Source organism: Amyelois transitella, chromosome 8 (genome assembly GCF_032362555.1).
Source record: "Amyelois transitella isolate CPQ chromosome 8, ilAmyTran1.1, whole genome shotgun sequence".
Classification (NCBI taxonomy): domain Eukaryota; kingdom Metazoa; phylum Arthropoda; class Insecta; order Lepidoptera; family Pyralidae; genus Amyelois; species Amyelois transitella.
Window position 1 is genome coordinate 3,049,852 of NC_083511.1, and position 12,682 is coordinate 3,062,533.

The 12,682-nt window shown below is 38.1% G+C and overlaps 1 long non-coding RNA gene across 1 annotated transcript in view; it reads left to right on the top strand.

Moving 5' to 3' along the window:
• The window catches only part of LOC132901984 (uncharacterized), a 62,227-nt gene that overhangs the window by 46,576 nt on the left and 2,969 nt on the right, over positions 1–12,682 (top strand). The gene's annotated exons all lie outside the window — the stretch shown is intronic.

Sequence of the window (12,682 nt, forward strand, 5' to 3'; positions counted from 1 at the left end):
TCTACTCAACTCTACACCCAGAACTCTGGAATCTGAGAAGAAACACTTATGACCGCTAATTCACTAGACGTACTCGCCATCTGTTCATTTCCACTAGACGCACTGTGTGCAAGTGCGTCTAGTGGATGGGGTGGCACTGGCACAGACATCACGTCGGGGTCACCAATGTAGGATTGTATGTTAATGTATATAAGATTTAATTAAAAGATATTGTTCACTTAAGAGTTTATTCTTTTATAGGCACAAATAAACATACACAGTTTAAGATACCGAGATACCGACCGTACAGTAAAATCAATAAGACGGGAATGGCTAACTAACGTTGCGCGTCTGCCTAGTAGTACGCTGCATAAGCGAAACGTTAGGGTCGCTACAGTCGCCATTCCCTTGAATAACAGCGGAAGTGCTCTCACTAGTGACATGTGTTCTGGTCTCTGTTGAAGATTCGCTGTTAGCATGTTGAACTGTTCGGACATAGAGTGACGAAAGGTCAGGTTCTGATGTAAATGCTGTATTAGTAAATGCTGTATGCTGAATTGCTGTAGTCTCTCAACCACACTGGAATCGTCGGTGGTAATTTCCTCAGTGTTCGTTGTGTCTGCAGCCAAGAAATCCGCATCTGTAAACACATTTCTGTCTACGGGCCATATGCCACACTTTTGAAACCCATTTATGGCAGTGACCATAGTTGCTACTTGTAGATAAGCTCTTTGAAGAAGCAGTCCCACTTGGTAAGGAGTCACTACGCGTCCTGGATGCTCTCGTAAACATTTTTTGACTTCGGCACTGTAGTAGATGCTTAATGGTTTCATAAATGAAACATCTAGCGGCTGCAATTTGTGGGTGCAGTGTGCGTGCAAAGCAACATTAAGCTTCCTCGCGTACTCGATTAGTTCGAGATTTTTAGTATGAGATGCATGGCCATCTAGAAGAATCGGTTTTTCTTTTGTAGGCTTTGTAAATTCAACAAAAGATTTGAACCAGTCAAAAAATATGTTAGTAGTGATCCATCCATTATTGCTGAATGTTCCCCAAAACCCAGCAGGCGCTCCATCAAGAAGCTCGTTCTTCATGCGTTTAAGAGCAAAAATAAGCATTGGTGGGACATAGGTTCCTGTTGCTCTGAAACATATTTCTGCTGTCACCAATTGACCTCTTTCAGCAGACGTCAAGCAACCAACCTGCTTTTGTCCTTTTAGTGCAAGTATTCTAGACTGGCTTTTTGGAACGGTACTGACGCCAGTTTCTTCGACGTTAAATATTCGATCCGACGTTTCGACGTTCGACGTTAATTAAGACCATGTTTATCGATAACTGCTTCAAGCAAGTCAAAAAATCCATTCACAGCCACTTTATTAAACACCAAAGCTCTGGCAGCTGAAGTTGCCTCAGGGCGTCTAGAAGATAAATCAGGGTGCCTTAAAACTTTTCACAATCAAAATTAAATAAGATATATGCTGAAACTTATTTAATCTTGGTTATGAAAGTCATAGAAACAGTTCCTATCTTTCGTTAGACATAAATAAATATCACATTTGGTGCAGCGGCAGCGGGACCTGCTGTTACAATTTCTGTTGCGACAAACTCGCGGTTGTTTTAGTGTATCAAAAGTCGGCCAGTGGTTATAGCAGTCAAGCTGTTTGTCCAGAGATGGCAATGGTTTTGGCCGGTATTGAGAAGTCATTGGCATTTCTGCAAGCTCAGATGTCTCATGTCTTGCAGATCGTGGTGTACCAGCCAGCAAATAGTCACTTACACATAGTCGACAGCCAAGAAGGTCCAAAATATCTTTAGACTTCATTTTGTTGGCCTTACAGTCATCTCGATACTCCATCCAGGAGTTTACAATTGCAAAATCGAACATATGGAGGACTAGAGGCCGCCCGCGACTTCGTCCGCATGGAAACCCTATCAATCCCGCGGGAACTCTGGGATAAAAAGTAGCCTATGTGTTATTCTGGGTCTTCAGCTACCTACATACCAAATTTCATGGTAATCGGTTCAGTAGTTTTTGCGTGAAAGAGTAACAAACATCCATACAAACTTTCGCCTTTATAATAGTAGTAGGATAACCTTCAACGTCCATTTTCTTGATTTGACCCAAGTCCGATAAAGTTTCATCTGTTCGTCGCAGGTATCTACGCCTCCCATGTGGGCGATGTAATTTACCACAGCAACAGGACAACTAACATCAATGTACCGTCTATTTTTCTTTTCCCATCTAGGTACTACAGAAATAGGTTCAGCACCAAAAGCTGTTGAAGCTATCAAGACTGCTTTATTGTCTTTCCATTTTAAGATAAGTAGAAGAAAAAGAAGTAAAATATCTGTCAAAGTATAGAAAACTGCCCTCGGGTAAACTACTCGCTAAACGTAAAATAACAGATGGGCCTACTCCAAATAGTCCAAATCTCTGCAAATCGGGCAAGTAAGTAGTACCTCCTTGATAGATTTCAAAATCCAAAACGAGCCCTGAAGAGGTAGTCACAACAAACTTTTTCAGACCTTCAGGTCGTGCTTTGTTTTTCACAACTACCTTAAGTCCGGCGCATCGTCCACCAAAAGGAATCATTTGCTCGTCAACCGAATAATTCCCAGCATTTTGAGGCAATTGGAGACAACGATTACCTACTGCATCAATGACAGGTTGAACTCTCAATAATTTATTTTTCTCCTGTTCTTCAGCTTGGTTTACTGCATGTACATTAACGACGTGAAGATTTACTCGAAGCAAAAAAAAACCTGTCACGGGACATAGCACTTGCAATAGGGTCGAACTTAAAGCGTTGATTCCAAAATAACTTAATTCTAGTGAACTTAAAACAACCTATTAGGCCATGCACACCAAAAAACTTCCTTATTTCTGTTTCAGTGCAAACAGGCTTCAACTGGCTACCTGATTTCGTCATTCGAGAGAGATTTGCTCTAACAATGCAGGTGTAAAGTATCTGGGTATTTCTTATCAAATTTCAAAATTTGAGATATTATTGTAATTTTTTTTTCTATAAGCTACAGATATTTCTTTTGCAGAAATCAATAAAGTTGCCTTAAGAGATTTATTTAGCACCATTGGTCATCCATATTTTTGCATATAATCTCTAAAAATAATGATTAAAAAAATAAATAAATGAGGGAATGAATAACAGAGTGAGGGAATGATTTATTGTTGTATAATAATAAAAGACATGTACAAATAAACAAAATTAAGTATTGTTTTTTATAATTAAACATTTAAATATTATATTCTAAGAAAAATTAACTCAAAACTTTACTTATTAGATTAGATTCTTCATCTCCTAAATCAATTGTATCATTTTCTTTGAACATTCCGGTATGATCTTAAATGCGCAAAGACGACGGTAAAGACAATTGGTGATTATTCTTCATTATATCCAATTCCATTGACTTTTCAGGTGATTTGTTGCGCCTCTTAGTGAATCGATTCTTTTTGTGTCGTTGAAAATATCCCAAATGATAGTGCGTACAATCTTCTTCGCAATCTATGCATGAAAGTCTTCTGCACTGTAGAGTGTTGTTAAAAAATACAAACTGGCGTATTTTTTGTGTTCCCCGAAAAGTTGGAATAGTACTGGACTGTTTTATGAGATCATCCATCAGTGAAATATCTGCTGTGGTAACTTCAAACAGTAAAATAGGACACCTGGATTGAAGGATAGGTTTCAATGAATTCAGGTCTACAATATCAAGGCCTTCAGCAACGAATTTATCTGCTGTCCGCTTCAGTGTTCCACCGACACCGTCAGGTGCTCCTTTACCATGTCCGGGCTCAGAATAATGCCACGAAAAGTATGCGATTTCTGGATAGATGAGCGACAGATGGGCAACACACAATTTCAAACATAAATTTATTTTTATATTGGTTAACAGGTCCGTCACTCAACATATGCAATCGGGAAATGGGTAAATTTTGTGTTTTTATCCACTCAAATATGGGTTTTAAGTGAGCCCAAACGGCCATTGTGTCAAGTAGTTTCTTCTTCACACTCTCAGGAACGTTTACATTCTTTAGGAGCACATTTACTTTACTTGCAGGTGATTCTGGGTCGTATCTTTTTTCTTTCAGTCTCATACACCTCTTTTTGTACTTTTCACTTAACTTCACTGCATTCTTCAGTCTTTTTTCTAAATTTGCAATTTTTGCATACAAAATAAATAAATAAATATAAATAAATATATGTGCCGTGTGGTTCCCGGCACCAATAAAAAAAAAAGAATAGGACCACTCCATCTCTTTCCCATGGATGTCGTAAAAGGCGACTAAGGGATAGGCTTACAAACAAGGGATTCTTTTTTAGGCGACAGGCTAGCAACCTGTCACTATTTGAATCTCAATTCTATCATTAAGCCAAATAGCTGAACGTGGCCTTTCAGTCTTTTCAAGACTGTTGGCTCTGTCTACCCCGTAAGGGATATAGACGTGATGATATGTATGTATGTATGTATGTATAAATATATACGGGACAAATTACACAGATTGAGTTAGCCTCGAAGTAAGTTCGAGACTTTTGTTACGAGATACTAACTCAACGATACTATATTTTATAATAATTTTATAAATACTAATATAGATAAACATCCAAGACCCAGGCCAATCAGAAAAAGTTCTTTTCTCCTCATGTCCTGGCCGAGATTTGAACCCGGGACCTCCGGTGTCACAGACAGTGCGTACTACCGCTGCGCCACAGAGGCCGTCATAAAATAGCAAATTACAAAATCTTTCCATTGTTTTCGCTTTTGTCTAAGTTCTCTAGCGTTCATATGAATAACAGATTTTACCTGACCCTTCTCTTTTTTCTTTAAATATTTTATTCTTTCTTTTTCCTGCAGTTTTTCCAAAGATTCAGTATTATTTTTCATTTTTTCTCGCCTTTTTCGATCATATTATTTTTTTCTTAATTTTTTTTCTGCATCACTCAACTTCTTTGTTCGTCCCATTTTTCTTTCACATACATTTACCTGTATTAAATTGAATATCATGAAATAGTCGCAAGAAATAAGCAAAAAAACAACATAGAATATTATATAAATCATTCCCTCATACAGTTGTCATTCCCTCACTACTAAATGCAGTGAGGGAATGACCGTGAGGGAATGACGATTTTTAACTAAAGCTACAAAAACACCGGCACATTACCTCAATTTACTTGTTCCATTTCGAATATACATTTTACTCCCAAAAACGTATAAAAAAGACAAATAATATACACATATACTTAAATACTTAATACATACATGTAACGTGAGGTAATGATCGCCATAAATGTAACTCTTAATAATTTTTTACATGATATGTTTTTTCACAAACTTACCTACCGTTGAGAAGAAATCGCCATTTTGAATCATTTGAGAGTGTTACCAGGTATTAAAAACTTAAGGATGCATTCCTGAATATCGTTCGACACGTTCAGAAATCGATAATTCATAATAGGGTGAGGGAATGATTTTATTTGGCGGGACATATTTAAAATCAAATAATTGTTTTTATAAATTTTTCGTTTGTTGGATGTAAGTTTTTATAGACAATTACAAACATCTTTCTAACGTATTAGCATAATTTCATTATAAAGAATATCGATATATTTGCGGTGAATAGGCATTTTAGCAATGTTTTTGAAGTGAGGGACAAGGTGAGGGAATGACTTTAAGGGTAACAAAGTAGCCATATCTTTTTTTTCTTTAGAGGTAATACGTTTTATTTTTCAACAACATTAGTATAGACCGCGTGTATTGAAATAAAAATAGTTATAATAGACTTACATAGTTAATGCATATGACTCACAACTAATGACACGGGAATAAAATTTCGAAATTTGATGAGAAATACCCATCTCTCAAAATATTCCGTTGGTTTTAACACGGGATTGGGTGGGCCCGAAGATTCGGACGGCACCGATTTACCCTTGAACTTTCTTCCTCTACCATACGCAACCGACGGAACTTTAGATAAATCTTTCGGTTTGACTATGGATTTGTACGAATGCTTATGTTCAGTAATTAAGGGTTGCAATGTTCAAGAGAAACTAGGAGTGCGGTTCACGAAAGTTCGGGTTTATTCAATTTACACAGATTATACGGATGTACGGTACAACTCACAATATTACGTATAGCTACTAACATAAAATCTATGCAATGTGCCTGCCCATATCTCAAGACGCGCGGGGAACGACTGGCGCTACTGCCCGCACGTCGTCGGTAGGTTTGCAGCGTCAGCTTAAAGTCCCTACAGATTTTACTAGTGGAGCACAACTTATACTGTTTTTCCTTTTACAGATTTTACCGAAAAGAGAAGCGGTTAGTCTTTTTTTCCTTTGTTCTATCCAGTATTGGCTACTACTTTGTTGATTGTATTTTTTTAATAGCATCTCGCTCATCTGTGTTGACCTCTAAATCTTTTAAAAAATATTGTTTTTTGTCACATCTATTTCGAGTTTATCAGTTGCAGGGCATATCTGATCTTCACATTTTATGTGATCTCCTAAAGCATGGCGTATAATACCTTTTCGGTTTGTGAAACCTGCGCATGTTTTCTTAACTTTATTGCACGTACGACGTATCTCCTCATTTTCATTATTTTTGCCTCTGTAAACAGTTTTTTTGTTGGATCAGAATTTGAGTGTCTTTTATGAGAAGTCTTAACTTATTACATAGGTTTCTCAACAGGTGATTACAACATTCGATCTTCTCAACTTTAACATTTTTGTAGGGGTTGCTACTCAAAATTTTTTTTATTGTGCTGGAATCACCGTCTGATATCAATTTTTCATATATCAAACCGTGCGTGTCAAGAGATTGTTTGAAGCCTTCAACCAGTGCAGCTGATTCCATGCTGCATGAAATTCCTGTGAAAATTTATAGTATGTATGTTCTTTGGGCTCGGTTTGCTTATTGGCTGCTCGAGCACAAATCATGCAGTATTTATTTTTTATACCTAGGTATAAAAGTTTTCCAGTATAGGCCCTATTATTGCTGCCGCGCCGGATGCAGCTGCATAATTGTTTCGAAATGATCATTTGGACTAGCATCCATCAGCAATTACAACTATCATAGGATTTCCTTCGCTATAAACGCTACCAATGTCTTTCGCATGTTGTGGTTCCTCTTCTCCTACCTTGAGCATTTCTTTTTCTGCCGTTTTGTGATACCAGTCATAGACGACTTGGCTAGTTTTAGAATACAAACTTTTTGACATAGCGGGTATGTTAGCGTTGGCCATCAATTCGTTTAAATTTTCGAGCCCGCAGCCAATACTGATGGTGCCGGAGACAACACCATGATTGATATCATAATTAGAAGCGGAATCATCAGTGCTTATATCAAATATTACGTTGCAAATATCACACTTCAGTTGAAGAGTTGAAATAAAACCTTTTCGGGTCTCGCCAACGCATTTCAAATTTGAAAATCTGCATCCGAATGATTCAGCACTGTGATCTGCAATCGCTTGCAAAGATGCCAAGAAATGACTAAGAGAAACAATTAATTCGTCCATCTAAGACAAAGGAGTCATTTTTGTCACAAACTGCATCTTCGCGTTCGGTTTCAAATTCAAAGCAGTCAGCAGGTTGCTGGCACTGAAACAAAATAGGTTTATTATGAAGTTAAATAATAAAAAATAACGAAGTAGAAGCTATTATGAAGTTGTGGCAGAGTAATAATGCCCCTTAGTGCTATGATTTTCATTTCCTGTGCCCATATTTCGTAGTACGTAGTACCTTTCTTTTGAATATCCTTCTAAACGGTAGGTTATTGTTGGCTCTTCTTTTACGGCTTCTTGATTACCTAAAAACATATTTAGTTATACTATGATAGGTAATATTATAAGTCAATGTCATTCATCAATGTAAATCATATTTTTTCTACTTTACCAAATTTTCTTTGTTCGCATTCTCATTGGCAAATTCGACATTAGCTATCGTTGGTCTTGAATTTTCCGTTTCTACTAAAATGCTTTCTTTAGAAGACTGAGTTTTGATCTATTCAACACTGAAATTAATCAAATTGTAAAGTTATTGCTGTGTTATGATTTGCTTATTTATAAAATATAATCAGCTCAATATTTCGTAAGCACTACACATTTTTAATATTTTTAACCGGATGACGGACGGAGTTGTGATATAGAAGACCTCTCAGGCGAGGGTGATTGTTGACTCAACGAAACGGGGGCCCTCAGAGGAGCAGGTTGAGATGTAGCAGAATGCTGACTCAGCGAAACAGAGACTCCTTTTGGAGCATGCTGAGATGAATTTGAGTTATGACTCAGCGAAACAGAGACTCCTTTTAAAGCATGCTGAGATGAATTTGAGTTATGACTCAGCGAAACAGAGACTCCTTTTGGAGCATGCTGAGATGAATTTGAGTTATGACTCAGCGAAACAAAGACTCCTTTTGGAGCATGCTGAGATGAATTTGAGTTATGACTCAGCGAAACAAAGACTCCTTTTGGAGCATGCTGAGATGAATTTGAGTTATGCCTCAGCGAAACAGAGACTCCTTTTAGAGCATGCTGAGATGAATTGGAGTTATGACTCAACGAAATAGAAACCCTCTTTGGAGCGTGTTGAGATGCAATATTTAAATTTTGGGACTTACGCGAGAAAGTGCGTGTGCCTAGATTATCCGGATGACGACGGCACGTTTTCGAAATCCGCGTAGTTAGTTTAAAGAGTTATCAGTGTCATCAGCATGGTCGTGTTCACATGATTCTTGGTAAGGTTCGGGTGTCGGCACCGGCGAATCGTATGTAATATGATGCATGTCCGCTGGCTTGTCACGATTATTAGAATTACTTTGTAAATTACGCCGCTCATTGTTATATTTCCTTTTGCGGCATTGAGAAATATCATGACCCTTATTTTTACAATATTTGCAGAAAAGCTGGTTATTAAATGACCCTGAGTTATTGGATGTTGATGGTTGAGGGTCTGAAGAGTTACGTGGTGGACCCGTGCGTTTATATTTTTCACGACATTCGGATTCGGAATGACCCTGTTTACCACAGATTTTACATTTAGGTCTGTTGGTTTTATACATTAAATTATGAATTTTCTCTTCTTCAAGAGCGATATTAATAGCATCGTTAAGAGATTTCGGGCTCCTGTATCTAACATTATTACTGAGCTGGGGATGTAATCCGAGAGAAAAGGTAAATAAAGCCAGATCTTCGGTCATAGCTATGCGACCGGATAAATCCCTTTTTAAGGATTCTGAATTATAAATTTCTGATTGTAAATCAGCGAGGCTAGTTTCGACACGGAGTGCGAATTGCGCAACCGTTTCATTTGATAATTGCCTGCACGACTATGTTTTCTTTCACCGAAGTTTTGTTTAAGAAAACATTTCAGTTGATTAAAATCGTATAATACTTTATTAGAACATGCGATTTGGGCTTGACCTTCTAAGCGTGACAGAATGTATTTATTTATTAGGATCTTTTGACTGGGCGATACCAGATCTAGAGCGTTTTGGCAATTCGTAAGAAAAGCATTAAGAGTTTCACGTTCACCCTTGTAAGAGCTGATAAAGTTACATAACACATTAACAGGAAACTGTTCGCTCAACGCTACTTCCACATTTTTCTTAGGTTCCGTAGACATTATGATTTAATATATTATTTATTTTTAGAATATTAAATTATAGAATCCACAAGGTAGACCGGGGACAATTGTACCATTTTGCCTTTGGCGCTGAATTGCTAGTTGTTTTTTAATATTTATTAAATAGTGTTAATACTCAACGATACCTATGTTAATTAGCTATGTCAGCTTGGAGCAACTACCCTATTGTCCCTTAAATATTAATCAGTCTTTAAGTTTAATTCGAATTCAGTCTTGTACTTGGACTGGACTAGTCATATAAAAATAATTAAACCTAAATTATAAAGAGATCACATTATGGCATTTGTAGACCTGATATGTCTTAAAATTAGTCTGATTCGCAATTGTGGCAAATGTAACAATTATCTTGCTATGTGCATTCTTCATGGGCCCAGTCATGGCATTGGACGCATTGTACCCATTGTTCATTTGGCCTGCTGGAAGCGAACAATTCCAAACATACCAGGCAAAACCACTCTTCTTCCTCACTACTTAAATCACTTGCTTCAGTCTTTTCTTTAATCTTTAGTTTCTTTGTATTTGGTTTAGGCTTAGGTTTATTCTTAGGTTTAGGCTTTGTTTTAGGTTTAGGATTGTTAGCCTTTGGTTTGGGATGAACAGCCTTTTGCTTAGATTCAGATTGCTTTGTTTTTAGTTTAGATTTTTCGGAACGATTTATGTCTTTTTTTACTTTTTTAGCATTTCTTTTTCGTTCAACTTCTTCCTGTTCTATTCTTATAGATTCTTTTTCGGGTGTATCTGTCAATATTGCGGACTTTCTTTTCTTTCGACCCTTGTTTGTCATTTTTCGTGGCGGAGCCTTTGGAAATGGCCTAATTGCTTCCGGAGAGAATACTTTCATCGGAGCTTTGCTGGTTGACGGGCCTGCTATTTCAAAAACTGAAAAGTCTGTGACAGGTGGTGGTGTACTTGGGACTGAATCATTTGGATTTTCTATCTCTGCGAGAGGATCGACTGCCCATTCATTGTTTGAACCATAATCACAAAGAAAATCTTTCTCAAAACTGGTATGGGTAGTAAGTTGAGCTGTTTTTACTAAGGACGATTGATTATGAATCAGATGTGTTAAAAGATTATAACAAATATGATGGAGAGTTGGAGGTGTCGCCGCAAAAAAAATATTAAATAAATGTTTAGTCTGAACAGGTATTACAGATATCGTGCGGTTCGAATCTTCAGTAGCACCGGCGAATTAATTAACTGGATTGGATATGGGTCTTTCAGATGTCGTGTGGCCTGAATCTTCAGCTGGTGGATCGGCGAATTGAGTGTCTCGATCGGGCATGGTTCTTTCACAGGTCGTGGCATCCAAATATTCAGCTGGTGCACTGGCGAAATTTTCATCTACATTAGGAAATTGAATGTACTGATCAGGTAAGGGTCTGTCCGTCACATATGAAGGGCTGAAATCCAGTTCCGTGAATATATCTCTATTAAAGGGGTATACTCCCGTACAACGAAACCCGCCCTGTATATTAGTAGAAGTCAACGCCAAAGGATATGATTTGGCCACAATCGATGGTAAGTCATATATAGACATTGTTTTGCCAGGATGATTGCGCATCCATGCATCGCACGCAGAGTTAACTGCTTTTTTTAACGGACCGATAACAGAGCGGTCTACGGGCTGCAACTTGTGCGAGCAGTGAGGTGGGAATGACAACATTACAATTCCATTTTCTTTGCAATATTCCAGGGCAGATATGGTGATGTGCGATGTGTGGTTATCTAAAAGCAGTAGAACTTTGTTCTCTTTTGAGCACCGCGTGTGGCTTTGAAAATGTTGTTCCACGGGGACAGTTGTACCGGTACAACCATACCCAAGAAATTGTAACAATTGTCCCTCAAGGCCATTTTGACAACAAAGGTAAATTACTTGTGAATACGAGCACTATATGACACAAGAACTATTAAAACGCATTGTCGTCAATTATACTAAGCGTTTAAACTATCACCAAGAAAAAAATACAGCTTAGATTTTCTAATATAACTAAAAAATATTACATCAAAAAACTTACTTTTGATGCGCAGAAATTTCTCCCCGCCGCGACACTCGCCCGCTTCGTGCCACGTTCACGCGAGACTGGCGCGCTTGATTTAGTCACACAACAGTTACGACGCTTAGTTTAGAAGATATTTGCGATGGTTCAGTCGTCCCCTGGTACAATTGCACCCGGTCTACCCTATGTAAATTAGATATGATAATTATTAGATCCGTACAAAAAACGTAGCAATAACAGGTAATAATATGCTTTACTTACAGGAGCTGGAACAACAGGATATTGACTTGCATTTCTTGGCACTTGATTAATACGTTACAGGATCAGGTTTGGAGTACGAGCACGTAGACGCGTTAGCACGTTGTCGGCAATAGGGACTTCGGGAGAAGCAGGTCAGGAACAGCGGGAGTTGCGGCGCACCAGCACGGTGCGGCGACCACGCGTTTGCACGTCGCGCAACGCGTTGTGATCAGGAGTGAGGCGATGACCAGAGTCTCTTAGACTCCTTTTGGCAGCAGTTTATGAAGAACCCTCAGGATGAGGTAGACGATCGGCAGGCTCACAGAGAGTAAGGCTTACTGTCGCGACTCGTCTTCGAGGGATGATGACGACTTTGACGAGGTGTAGTTTCACAGAGTTAGGACGAGAACACCGCGCAGATGGATTACGGACAGTCAAATAATATGACGCGGACTTAGAAAAACTCACTTTTCAGTCTCTTTTTTTAGTTTTTGAGTTTTTACGCGACCCGTTACGGAATACCAGTGGAATTTTTAAGGCGAAATCAACACTGGCATCCCACTTCTGACACCACTGTTACGGAGAGGGTCGGAATTTGGTTTTAAAAAAAAAACTATTTAATTAAACTAGAAAAGAAAGTATATTGAAAGATGAAGAAAATTAGTGATTGCCCGGCGGAAGTCCAATCCAAACTGAAAGTAATATCATTAAAATATCTGCGCTTCGGTTTCCTATTGCATTGACGCCAATGGAATAGGAAACTCAGCAGTTTTATTTTATATTTTAAAGCATGTTATTTTCGATATA